The sequence below is a fragment of the Balaenoptera borealis genome, assembly GCF_965194805.1.
Source record: "Balaenoptera borealis genome assembly, chromosome: 16".
Lineage (NCBI taxonomy): Eukaryota > Metazoa > Chordata > Mammalia > Artiodactyla > Balaenopteridae > Balaenoptera > Balaenoptera borealis.
The window spans coordinates 84,543,145-84,555,957 of record NC_138872.1 but is presented as its reverse complement, the minus strand read 5'-3'; the positions used below and the strand labels follow the sequence as shown (position 1 = coordinate 84,555,957).

The 12,813-nt window shown below is 42.8% G+C and overlaps 1 long non-coding RNA gene across 6 annotated transcripts in view; it reads right to left on the bottom strand.

Moving 5' to 3' along the window:
• Positions 1–12,813, bottom strand: part of LOC309613726 — a 22,274-nt gene extending 9,461 nt beyond the window's left edge. For 2 of the 6 annotated variants that reach the window (XR_014235858.1, XR_014235859.1), the window contains exons 1-2: positions 11,127–12,812; positions 883–1,027 (exon numbers count right to left, since the gene is read on the bottom strand). This is a non-coding gene — a long non-coding RNA (uncharacterized lncRNA). Of the gene's footprint in view, positions 1–862; positions 1,028–11,126 lie in introns of all 6 variants that reach the window. The other 4 variants (XR_014235857.1, XR_014235860.1, XR_014235862.1 and 1 more) reach the window with 4 other exon arrangements.

Below are 12,813 nucleotides of genomic sequence, written 5' to 3'. Positions count from 1 at the left end.
AGGCACACACAGAGAGAGAAACAGAGAGAGAGAGAGGGAGGGATGGAGAGAGACAGAGACAGACAGAGAGAGACAGAAAGAAAGAGAGGGAAAGAAGGAGAGAGACAGAGATAGAGACAGGCACACACAGAGAGAGAAACAGAGAGAGAGAGAGGGAGGGATGGAGAGAGACAGAGACAGACAGAGAGAGACAAAGACAGACAGACAGACAGAAAGAGAGGGAAAGAAGGAGAGAGACAGAGATAGAGACAGGCACACACAGAGAGAGAAACAGAGAGAGAGAGAGGGAGGGATGGAGAGAGACAGAGACAGACAGAGAGAGACAGAAAGAAAGAGAGGGAAAGAAGGAGAGAGACAGAGATAGAGACAGGCACACACAGAGAGAGAAACAGAGAGAGAGAGAGGGAGGGATGGAGAGAGACAGAGACAGACAGAGAGAGACAAAGACAGACAGAGAATCCCCTACGTCCCCCCAGCCTTCTGGACCTCAGACTCCCTCCTCCCAGGTTTCCTCTCTACTGCAAACGTGGATTTGAGTTGGTGAATTCTAGCACGAGCTCTGCACTCAGCCCCTGCTACCCACACCCACAAGGCACCATCTTCTATGGCGTCCCAGGAAAAAGGAGACCAGAATGTGGAGATTCATTTAGAGGAGACATCCAGACCCCAAATTCCAGCCGAATTCAACCCTTAGCTCCTCGGTTGGCTGGGTGCATTGCCCACCCTCCGATCCTGGAGGGAACAGAGTCTTAGCAATGACTCCTGAGAAGGGAGAGATCCAGTCTGGGTTGAGGAGAAGGTGGCTTGAATTCTGGTTGGAAGAAGTGCAAGTTCCAACCATCACAACATGGACCCAGCTTACCTTTCTGGCCTCACCCTCACCTTACTGGCAAGCCGCAGAGCAACTTGCATGTGCCCCGGTCACTCCTTTCTCCCTGACCTCACGCATCCTTCTCCATGTCAGAATGTCCTTTCCCCACCTGGAAGTCTACTCATTCTTCAAGACCGAGATCAAACACCAGCTTCTCTGTGAATAAAAATAATAAAGTAGCAGTGTGGACCGTAGAAGCGTAGTCTGTGGAAGCCCACAGACTCCACCACCTCATTCCCCCTCTTCTCCCATCATCTTCCAGCTTCTGTTCCCAGGGACTCTCAATAAGAAAACAGTCACTTAATAGGTTTCCCAGGGCCCACTTAAGGGTCGGGCGGGATCCAAAGCCCCACGGCCTCATTAGTAACCTTCTCCCCCCACTGTGGTACCTAAGGAACTTGATGGTCTCAGAAGGCTGGGGGCTGGAGGGGAACTTGGGACCCTGAACTGGGATATCCTGGGAGATTCTGAAACTTCTGGGCAACGGGGATAGGAAGCCACTGCCCTCAAGTGAGAAAGAGACAGTCTGCAGCAAGAGCTGGGGGTAAACTTGAACCCGGGGGAATGAACAGCACAAAGCAGGTTGGGAGACAGCTCCCTGGAGAGAAGAGAGGAAAGTTCCTGCTCTCTCCACATTTCCCCAGAGTTTGAACCAAGGGGTGGCCAGGAGACTGAAGATCTCAGGAAGGACTGACTGGTGTAGTTGGTGGGGGTAAACATCCTCATCTTCATCCTCACCATTACCATCACCACCATCATCACATGTTCAGCATCAAAAGTGCTGGACAACAAAACCCAACAACACAGATTTCTGCGTTCTCATTGCCTATTTGCAGAGAAAATCATAGCATTGCAGAATATATGGTTTCCTATCCTGCTGTTCCTATTTAATATTGAATTATACACATTTTCCACGTTGCTACATATTCTTTGTAACTGTCTACTTTAAGTGTTCATTTTATTTCTTTTTTAAAATACAAAATACCTGGTTCAAATTTCAAAGGGTAGAAAAGTATAGTCTGTCGCCAATAACCCTGACTCCAAACTCACCCAGAGGCAACAGATTTTTATCAGGTTCGTATTTCTCCCTACAGAGATATTCTAGGTACATACACATGCGTGTGTGCGTGTGTGTATGTGTGATTTGCTTTTTAATTGACAAAATATGAGCACTGTCCCCAAACTATTACGTATATGTCCTCTTTCATTTAGTAGCATATCTTGGAAATCATTCTATATTGGTAAATTTTTAGTTTACTGAGCACTTAGTGTAAAGTAGCTACCAGACCCTGCTCTATGGTGATACAAAAATACGGATCCATTCAATCCTCACAATAAAGATGTGAGGATTATTATCCCCATTAAAGCATAAAGATGTGGAGTTACTTTCCCACGTTTGCACAGCTACTGAGTGGGGAGGTTGGTTTTGGACTTAGGTGTGCGCGCAAGCTTTTAGCTACTCTGCCATGCAGTCTCCGACTCTCTTGTAGGGCCTCAGCGCAACGAAGAGTGTCCTTGTTCTTTTATCGCATTGTATCACATGCCATTTTATCATCTTGCCATAATTTATTTAACAAGTCCCTGTTGAAGGACCTTTAGATGGTTTCTGGTCTTCGGCTATTACAATTGATACTGCAATAACTATCCTCATCCATATGGTATTTGGCACCTAGGCAATTAATAGGTCAAAGGATCTGTGCACTTAAAAAATTTTAAGTTATTTTGTTAGTAACTGACATTTTATTCTCCATAGTCATTGTAGTGCTTTGTGCTCTCATCTGGAATACATGAAAATACCTGTTTCTCTACACCTTCACAGTGCTATTAGATTGTTTTGTCATAGATAATTTGGTAGAAATGCAGTGTCTCAGTATAATTTTAATTTGTACTTCTCTATGAGTGGTTGACCTTTTCATGTTTTTTTAAAAATTTATTTATTTAATTTATTTTTAAATTTTTGGCTGCATTGGGTCTTCGTTGCTGCACGCGAGCTTTTCTCTAGTTGCAGTGAGTGGGGGCTACTCTTCCTTGTGGTTTGCAGGCTTCTCATTGCGGAGGCTTCTCTTGTTGCGGAGCACGGGCTCTAGGCACACGGGCTTCAGTAGTTGTGGCTTGCGGCTCCAGAGCACAGGCTCAGTAGTTGTGGCGCACGGGCTTAGTTGCTCCATGGCATGTGGGATCTTCCTGGACCAGGGCTCGAACCCGTGTCCCCTGCATTGGTGGGTGGATTCTTAACCACTGTGCCACCAGGGAAGTCCCTCCCCTTCCTCTTGAGAGCACACACACACCACCAGCGAAGTCCCTATAAGTAGTTTTTAACGTACATATTAAAGGAATAAAACTTTGTAACAGAAATTGTGGATCTTTTTCCTGGTTTGCTATTTGTCTTCTGAGGTTGTTTACAGTGGGTTTTGTCATGGAGAATCGTGTCATTTCAATGCAGTCAGATTTATCAATATTTTCTTTTATAGCTTCTGAGTTGTGTGTCATACCTGAAAGACTGCCTATAATCAAAATGAAAACTTGTTTGCCTATGTTTTCTTCTTAAACATTTATGGTTGATTTTTAAAAAATAAAAAAAATAGTTAAATGTTTAATCCATATGCAATTTATCCTATAAAATGGGGTATATGAATCCAATTTTATTTTATTTTATTTTTACCAGATGTTAGCCATCATTTAAAATATACATTACAATTGATATATAATAGACCTATAGAAAAGTGCACAAAATAATGGTAGAGTTGAGTGAATTTTCACAAAGTGATAAAATAGAACATTACCAGAATTCCAGGAACCCTCCTCATTCCCCTTCCTACCGTTGCCCTCCCTCTTCCCTAAAGGAAAACAATATTCTGTTTTTTAGCACGTTATATTAGTTTTGCTTGTCTTTGAACTCTAAAGTACATATTCTTTTGTGTCTGACATCAAAGAAAAACTTAAAGACAAATAGTTAACTATCAGCATGCTGTTTACTTGTATACAATGGAGACCAAAACCATGGGTTGACTTCTAAGTAACTAAAAAAACCCCACCAAAATTTTAATAAAAGAGAGAGAAAGGGGAATTCCCTAGTGGTCCAGTGGTTAGGACTCTGAGCTTCCACCACTGGGGGCCTGGGTTTGATCCTTGGTCAGGAAACTAAGATCCTGCAAGCCAGATGGCACGCCTGAAAAAAAAAAAATAGAGAGAGAAAGGAAAGAATAAATGCTACAGACAGTCTTGGAACAGTGATTCTTGTTTGTACTTTTTTTTTCAGGTACACTGATTAGCTGTAAATAAGCAAGGAAGTCAGAACAATCTGTCTTTAGATGGATTGATGAGTGGTATTAGAGAAAACAATTCCAGTGGCTTGTAGATTCACCAGAAAATCTTGAGAGTTTAGCTGTGGAGAATAAGGACAAGCTATCTTTCTGTAACACCTTACCTGCAATAAAAAATTACCTGGTATGCAAAGAAGCAGGAAAATATGATCCATAATGAGGTGAAAAATCAATCAGAACCAACCCAGAAACAACACAGATGATAGATTTAGTAGACAAGGACATTACAACAGTTATTATAACTGTATTCCATATGTTCATGAAGCTAGAGGAAAGATAAGACATGTTTAGGAGGAACATGGCATATATAAAAAAAGATGAAAAATGAAACTTGTATAGGAAAAACAACCATGTCCTAGTGACAAATACACTGGATGGGATTAACAGTGGATTAGACAATGCAGAAGAGACTCATGAACTTGAAGATATGGCCATAGAAACTATCCAAAATGAAAAGAAAAAGAAAAGAACTAAATAAATTTCAAAATGTAATAAAAATTAAATCCACAGATCCAAGAAGCTCAACAAACCCCAAGCACAAGAAATATGAAGAAAACAATGACACAGCTTTAAATCAGTGACAAAAAGAAAATATAAAAATATCTAAATAAAAAGATACATGATACACAAGTAATAAATATAGGAGTGACAGCCAACTTCCTGTCATAAACAATGCAAGGCTGAAGACAGTGGAGCAACATCTTTAAAGCACACACACAAAAATCTGTACCCAGTGAAAATACCTTTCAAAAAAGATGACAAATTTTTTTAAATGTATGGATGTAAAAAAGCTGAAAGAATTCATTACCTGCAGTAAATCTTCTAAGATGTGTTGCAATTGATGTTGGCAAAAATATCTGTAGAGCAGAAAAAGGCTTAGCCTGACAAATGTACAAAGCTTGTGAAAATATAAGTCAAACCCATAGCCAATAAATACTCAACAGTGAAAAGCTGAAAGCCTTCCCACTAAATTCTGGAACAAGACAAGGATATCCTCTCTTACCACTTCTATTCAACATTGTATTGGAAGTCTTAGCCACAACAATCAGACAAGAAAAAGAAATAAAAGGTATCCAAACTTGAAGGGAAGAGGTAAAATTGCCATTTTATGAAGATGACATGATACTCTATATAGAAAACCCTAAAGACTCCACACAAAAACTATTAGAACCAATAAATGAATTCACAAGGTAGCAGGATACAAGATTATTATACAGAAATCTGTTGCATTTCTTCATACTAACAATGAGATATCAGAAAGAGAAAGTAAAAAAAAAATCCCATTTAAAATTGCATCAAAAAACACCTAGGAATAAACCTGACCAAGGAGGTAAAATATTTATATGCTGAGAACTATAAAACATTAATAAAGGAAATTAAAGATGATTCTAACAAATGGAAAGATATCCCATGCTCTTGGATTGAAAGAATTAATATTAATTAATTCTTGTTAAATGGCCATACTACTGAAAGCAATCTACAGATTTAATGCAATCCCTATCAAAATACCCATTACATTTTTCACAGAACTAGAACAAATATTCCTAAAATTTATATGGAACCACAAAAGACTCAGAATTTCCAAAGCAACCTTGAGGAAAAAGAATAAAGCTGGAGGCATAACCCTCCCAGACTTCAGACAGTACTACAAGACTACAGTAATCAAAACAGCATGGTACTGACATAAAAACAGACATATAGATCAGTGGAACAGACTGGAGAGCCCAGAATTAAACCCACACACCTATGGTCAATTAATCTTCAACAAAAGAGGCAAGAATATACAATAGAGAAAAGATACTCTCCTCAGCAAGTGGTATTGGGAAAGCTGGACAGCCTCATGTAAATCAATGAAGTTGAAATATTCCCTCACACCATATACAAAAATAAACTCAAAATGGTTTAAAGACCTAAAAATAAGACATGACACCATAAAACTCCTAGAGGAGAACACAGGCAAAACAGTTTCTGACATAAATCGTAGCAAGTCTTCCAAGACAAAAGAAATAAAAACAAAAATCAACAAATGGGACACAATCAAACTTAAAAGCTTTTGCACAGCAAAGGACATCATAAACAAAATGAAAAGACAACCTATGGACTGGGAGAAAATATCTGCAAAAGATACAACCATCAAGAAGTTACTTTCCAAAATATACTGACAGCTCATACAACTCAATATCGAAAACAAACAAACAAATAATCTAATTAAAGTCTACGGTTATTAATTGCATTATTTATCAGCAGGTACTTTTTGAAAAATATTTCAACCTATCATGTTATAAAACAGTAGTGTCAACTGTGAACTTCATCGGCTCTTCTGAACTTCATGTTCTTTGAAAATATTCTAACCTGTAGTTGCTCCTTGCTATTCATAGAGGCTAATTCTTCAATCATTTCAAACTTGGCACTGGCTTTTCAAACAAATCAATGAACTGAGCATTATTAGCAACAACTATCAACTCATCAAAAGACAAGGAAAAATCCCTCAAAATCACCTGTCTTGTTTTAAAATTGACTATTGATGTTGCTATCAATGACCTCAATTTTTCAAAGACCAAAAAAACTAAAAATTTTAGAACGTGTTTATTTTCTCTGCACATATTTTTTCAGCTGCCTCTATTAGGATTTAATTCACTCACAATTAGTAAGTGGTTTTCCTTGCTTGGCGAATAAATGGGCCACTCAGAAACTTAGTTTAGCTGCAGCCTCATTTTAACTTTTTATTTTTGTGAAGAAATTCTGGTGTTAAGTTATTCTCTTTAAAACTTTCTAATTTTTCTTACTTATGCTTCCTGTGAATTGGGAACACTGCAATGAGTGTTTAGTCCGGTAATGTCGATGCTATTGTATTTAGCATAGCCATGGTGTCATTACATAATAAACACAATACTTTGACACCTAAATCAATAACAAAATAATCTTTGCTCCACTAAGTTTTAAAAGCATTTAAAATATACTTTTCTTGTTTTACAGACTGGATCTATATCCCAGGAGCCACTGGGATATAGTAAGCATGACCACATTCCCGGAGCCACCAGCGACATAGGAAGCAGGACTAGGTCCCTGGAGCCACTTGGGAAATAGGAAACATGACTATATCCTGAGCTGTTTTTTTAAAAAAATGTTGCAGTACAGTGATACATATGGCACTCAAAATGCTATTGAGTTATACAGATGTTTTTTGATGGCGTTACTCCTGATAAACCCATCCTAAATTGAAATTATTGTAAGTCAAAAATGTGTTTAATACACCCAACCTACTGAACATCATAGCTTAGTCTAGCCTACCTTAAACGGGCTCAGAACACTTACATTAGCCTACAGTTGGGCAAAATCATCTAACACAAAGCCTCTTTTATAATAAAGTGCTGAATATCTCATGTAATTGATTGAATACTATTCTGAAAGTGAAAAACAGAAGGGTTGTACGTGTCCAGAATGGTTGTAAGTGTATATTGGTTGCTTACCCTCATGACTGCAGTTGCGTGGCTGACTGGAGCTGTGGCTCGCCACCACTGCCCAGTCTCACGCTGCATGTTGCTAGCCTGGGAAAAGATCAAAATTCAAAATTCTGCTGAATGTGTATTGCTTTCACACCATCGTAAAATCAGAAAATTGTAAGTCAAACCACAATACGTCAGGAACCATTTGTAACTTACAAATAACATCTTAATTTAGGGACTTCCCTGGTGGCGCAGCAGTTAAGAATCTGCCTGCCAATGCAGGGACACAGGTTCGATCCTTGGTCCAGGAAGATCCCACATGCCACAGAGCAACTAAGCCCGTGCACCACAACTACCGAGCCTGCGCTCTAGAGCCCGCGAGCCACAACTACTGAGCCCAAGTGCCACAACTACTGAAGCCCGTGCGCCTAGAGCCTGTGCTCTGCAACAAAGAGAAGCCACCGCAATGAGAAGCCCGCGCACCGCGACGAAGAGTAGTCCCCGCTCGCTCCAACTAGAGAAAGCCCGTGCACAGCAAAAAAGACCCAACACAGCCAAAAATAAATAAATAAATTTATTTTTTTAAAAAATCTTAATTTAAAACAGTCTAGCTTGGATTACTACCAACCTAATTCGACAGTACACAAAAACACTCCTACAATATACCTGCCCCTCCTTTGTGCTATTTTTGTCATACAAATTACATCTTACAAGCCCATCAACACAGGTTTTGTAATTTCCTTATTTGAACATATTTTTAATGGCTTATTTAAAATCTTTGTCTAGAAAATCCAACATCTGGGCTTTCTCGGGACCAGTTTCTATGAACTGCTTTTTTATTTTCTGTGTATGAGCCACACTTTTCTGTTTCTTTGCATGTCTCCCCCCCCTCTTTTTTCATAAAACTGAACATTTTAAATAATATACACCTCTAGTAATCAGATTCCCTTTTCCCTCCTCAGTTTGTTTTTGTCCTTTGTTGTGCTGAGTTTCTTTGACTAATTCTATAAAATCTGTATTCCCATTTTCTTTAAAAAAACAAAAAACTCCAAACTGTTGTGCCACATGGCATGTAGGATCTTAGTTCCCTGACCAGGGATTGAACCCACACCCCCTGCCTTGGAAGCTCAGAGTCCTAACCATTGGACTGCCAGGGAAGTCCCTAAAGTCTGTATTCTTTTTGTGTGAAGGCTCTGCTCAGTTATTTTAGCTTTCAGTTAATGATGGGACAGAGGTTTCCTTACATGCCTTAAACCAGTAAGTCTCCCAGGCTTTACCAAGGGGCCCCTGTGTGTTAGGACCACCTTTAAGGCCCCAGCAGTCGACAACTCTGCCTTAGCTGGCACTCCCTGTTTGCTGAGCAGCTCAAGGCCAGCCAGATGTGAGAGATTAAAGCTGTCTAAGGTTTTTCTTGGGCATATGCACAGTCCTATGCATGGGCATGATCTTCTAGATCCCTGGCAAAATACATCAGATCCTTTCAAAGCCCCACACAGGCTTCTTATTCCCGAAATTTTCCTTGTAAGTTTTGTGGCCAGCCTCTTGTTTGCCCTAACTGATATCACCTCAGATAGCTATAATGTTAATCAATGGCCACTGATTGTTTTTGACAAATGCCCAGGGGATAGACCTTTACTCTCAGAGTGAGCTCTTAATCAGGGCAAATAAAGACAATTCCTGTGAATGGAGCTTTCCACGGCGTCGCCATACAGGTCAAATATTGACAATGCTCTAGGGATGAGGCTTTTCAGGAGCTTCAAACCCATTTGGTCCCCTCCAGTGGCAACTAGGCTGCTGGTTTTCACAGCTACTGTGTTTCTGCGGCCATAAGTTTTCAAGGCCGCCACAAAGCTGGGGAGAGGGGGATGGAAATAGTGCAAGTTAAAGTGCCCCAAAGTTCACTGTTCTCATAGATATTCAGCCATTTTCTTGAAAAAAACTCCAAATTGTTGCAAGCCTTTGGCTAAATTCCAAAGTTCTGGAAAACCATTGATAGATTTTGACAATTTTTGCCAATGTTTTTGTTGCTTTTATAAAAGATTTTCAGAGATCCTTATTTTTCCATTTCTGGAAGTGCTCATTCCCTCAAATTTACCCTTGATTCAATAAGTAAAAAAAATTAAAATATTTTGCTTTTGCAAAAATATTGGCAAAAAATTTTTTAAGTTTCTAAATCTGGAGTGGGCCAGTGGGGTTTCTCACACACAGCTGGTGGGACTGTAGCTTTCTGGAATGAAACGTGGTACCTGTCCCTACAAACTGGCCTCTCAAATTTCACGTTCACCTAGTGGAGCCCTTTGGGTCAGAACTTTATTAGAGAGGGAGCATAGTCCTCCCAGCCCGGAGCACAGAGGAAGGGCTTTTGCCAAATGGGTCAACATGGAGAGATGCTGGGAAAACGCAACTCCACACTTTGCCACCAGAGGGTGGGGCTCTGCGCTGTTCATGGGTTAGGGGGTGGGGGAGTGGAGGCACCTCCTCCAGGGGTCCTCAGGAAGCCCCCAAGGAAGGCTCTGGAAATTTATTAACAGGGTTCATTACTCAACGTCCCCCCGTCCCCCCAAACCAGAGACACATCGTGCCCTGTATGCCCACAAGAGCCAAACCACAAAACACCTTTGGCCAGTAGTTTGGCCCTGTCAGCAGATGCCGAATCATCTATGATAACATCTATAGAAGTTGGTTAGCACACCCCTTTTTCACATGCCCAGGCTCCACGCTCCCATCAAACATAGCAGCCCGGGACTTCCCTGGCGGCGCAGTGGTTAAGAATCAGCCTGCCAATGCAGGGGACACAGGTTTGAGCCCTGGTCCGGGAAGATCCCACATGCCGTGGAGCAACTAAGCCCGCGCGCCACAACTACTGAGCCTGCGCTCTAGAGCCCGTGAGCCACAACTACTGAAGCCCGTGCGCTTAGAACCCGTGCTCCTCAACAAGAGAAGCCACCGCAATGAGGCCCGCGCACCGCAATGAAGAGTAGTCTCCACTCAACACAACTAGAGAAAGCCTGCATGCAGCAACGAAGACCCAACGCAGCCATAAATTAAAAAAAAAAAAAAAAAAAAACCTTTAATGAAACAAACATAGCAGCCCAAGAGGATGGGGAGCCCCCTCTTGTGGGAGGTGCTACTCCTGTTCCCATTTTGCAGATGGGGAAATGGAGACCCCGCATTTGAAAAGGGAGCAGTCACATCTCAGCAGAGACTATGTTGGGGGAGGACGGGAGCCAGGTGTCTGTGCCTGCACTCTATCCTCCATTTCACACCCATCCTCCAACACCGGACCTTACCCTGCTTCTCCAGAGTCAGGGCTGGACGGGGTCAGCCTGCTTTACTCCTGAACTGTGAATGTTCTCCAGCTGGAGGGGCCTCCTTGGGCTCCCAATTCTTCCCGACGCTTCCCAGAGGGACACTGCCAGTCTCCTCAGCCCCCAGCCCAGTCCATCCCTTCCAGGGGCTCTAGAATTCTCTCCAGGGCAGACTGACCTGGGGGTGACACAGGGGTCTCCTGGACACAGGTCCTGAGTCTGGAACTCTCACCTCCATTTCCGTCTGTCTTAGGGCTGGTCCATGGCATCAGTGAGAAGAGGGTCCACTCCTTTTGAAACTGAGAGCAGTCATCAGATCCATTAAGCTATAACTTGCTTAATAAATAATGAACTGTACTGACGTCAGCATCAAGCTTGCTTTAACTGTTGCTACAAAAAACTTTCATATCCTCCAAGTGGCCTAAACAATAAGATGTTTGCCCAAGTAGTTTTTCAGGAACTTTAAGTCAGCAGCGTCTAGTTCGAGCTTGAGCCGGTTAAGACTGGTTGAGACCACTGACACCCCCCCACCTGGGCATGCGCGAGCAGCTGATGTGTGGCCTTCTGACGTCAGAGGGTCGAGAACTCCACCCTCAGAACGTGTTGGAGCCGCCCTTCTCCTTCCATGAAGAAGCCTGTAGCTTAGCTTAGCCTGCGCAGAACTACAGTTACCTCACAGTTTTTCTTATCTCCAATCACCTTTCCCCAGGTGACTCCCCACGTGGCAGCTTTATTCCGTAAATATCCTGAGCCCCACCCCTTCAGGGAGGCGGGTTGAGAGTGGTTCTCCTGTTCTCACCTGGTGGCCTCCTGAATGAACAAACGTTTTCTTTGCTGTGCACCTCACTCCTCACTGTTTGACTTGCTGTGCCTTGGGCAAACAAAACACTCTCCCCAAGACCCTTAGCTCAGCTCCTGCTTTCCCCAGACTCAAGGGAGCTAGGCTGGGACCCTCTGCTGCAGGGCTGGCGCCTGGACAAAGGTCTCCTCAAGCAACAGAACACAAAGAAACTATAAGGGACTAAAAATAACTGCAGGCATGCGCAAATGGGGCAAATTAGGAACAATGAGATACAAAAAGGCCACAAACCACCTGCCACTTCTGAGGTGCCTGGAGCAAAATCAGGGCATGATCCCTGCACCACCAAGGGGGTGGGCAGACCACCTAAGCCGCCGCCTCTCCGGCAGACCCACCGATCCTCCCCCACCCTCATCCCATTTCAGGAACCAGCCCACCTTCCTTGGAGAGCAAGCAAGGGCACCGGTTACTTGTTTTCACTCCCTGGTGCTGCAGCGTGAATCCCGATAAAGCTTTCCCTGAATTCCTCTTCTGGCGTCTTAAAAATTTCTGTTGATTAAAGGGTCCAAGGACCCGGGTCGGCATCACAAGTGTCACCAGCAAAAGCCCATTAACAATTCCTGGGAAATAAAAATAGAATCTGGGTAATAAAATAAAGTCTAACTTTTTTTTCCCCCTCTGTGCTTAGTCTAGTTTCACTTGCTCACAGGGTGCTGCGGGCAGAGGCCTGGCACCTGGCACTTCAGACCAGAGTTCCCAGTGTAAAAGAGTGCAATCTGGAGCCGTGAGCAGCACAGCTGCGACCACCCCTCCCCCCATCCCGCCACTGCAAGAACCCTACAAAGCAGCCCCTACCCTGGCCTTTCAGCTTCTCGGTGAGGGCAGGTACCCTAGACCCCGAGCTCACACCTCTCCATTCTTTGATCAAAGAATAAAGCTTTTCTGTGCTTCTGAACGGAACTTTAGTCTCCTTTTCTTGGCTCCAGCGGACCCCGGGCAGAAGGACTCTCGTTGGGGACCAACTCGGGTGGGTGGGTAAAACCAGGGATCCCGGGGGCAGGTCCTG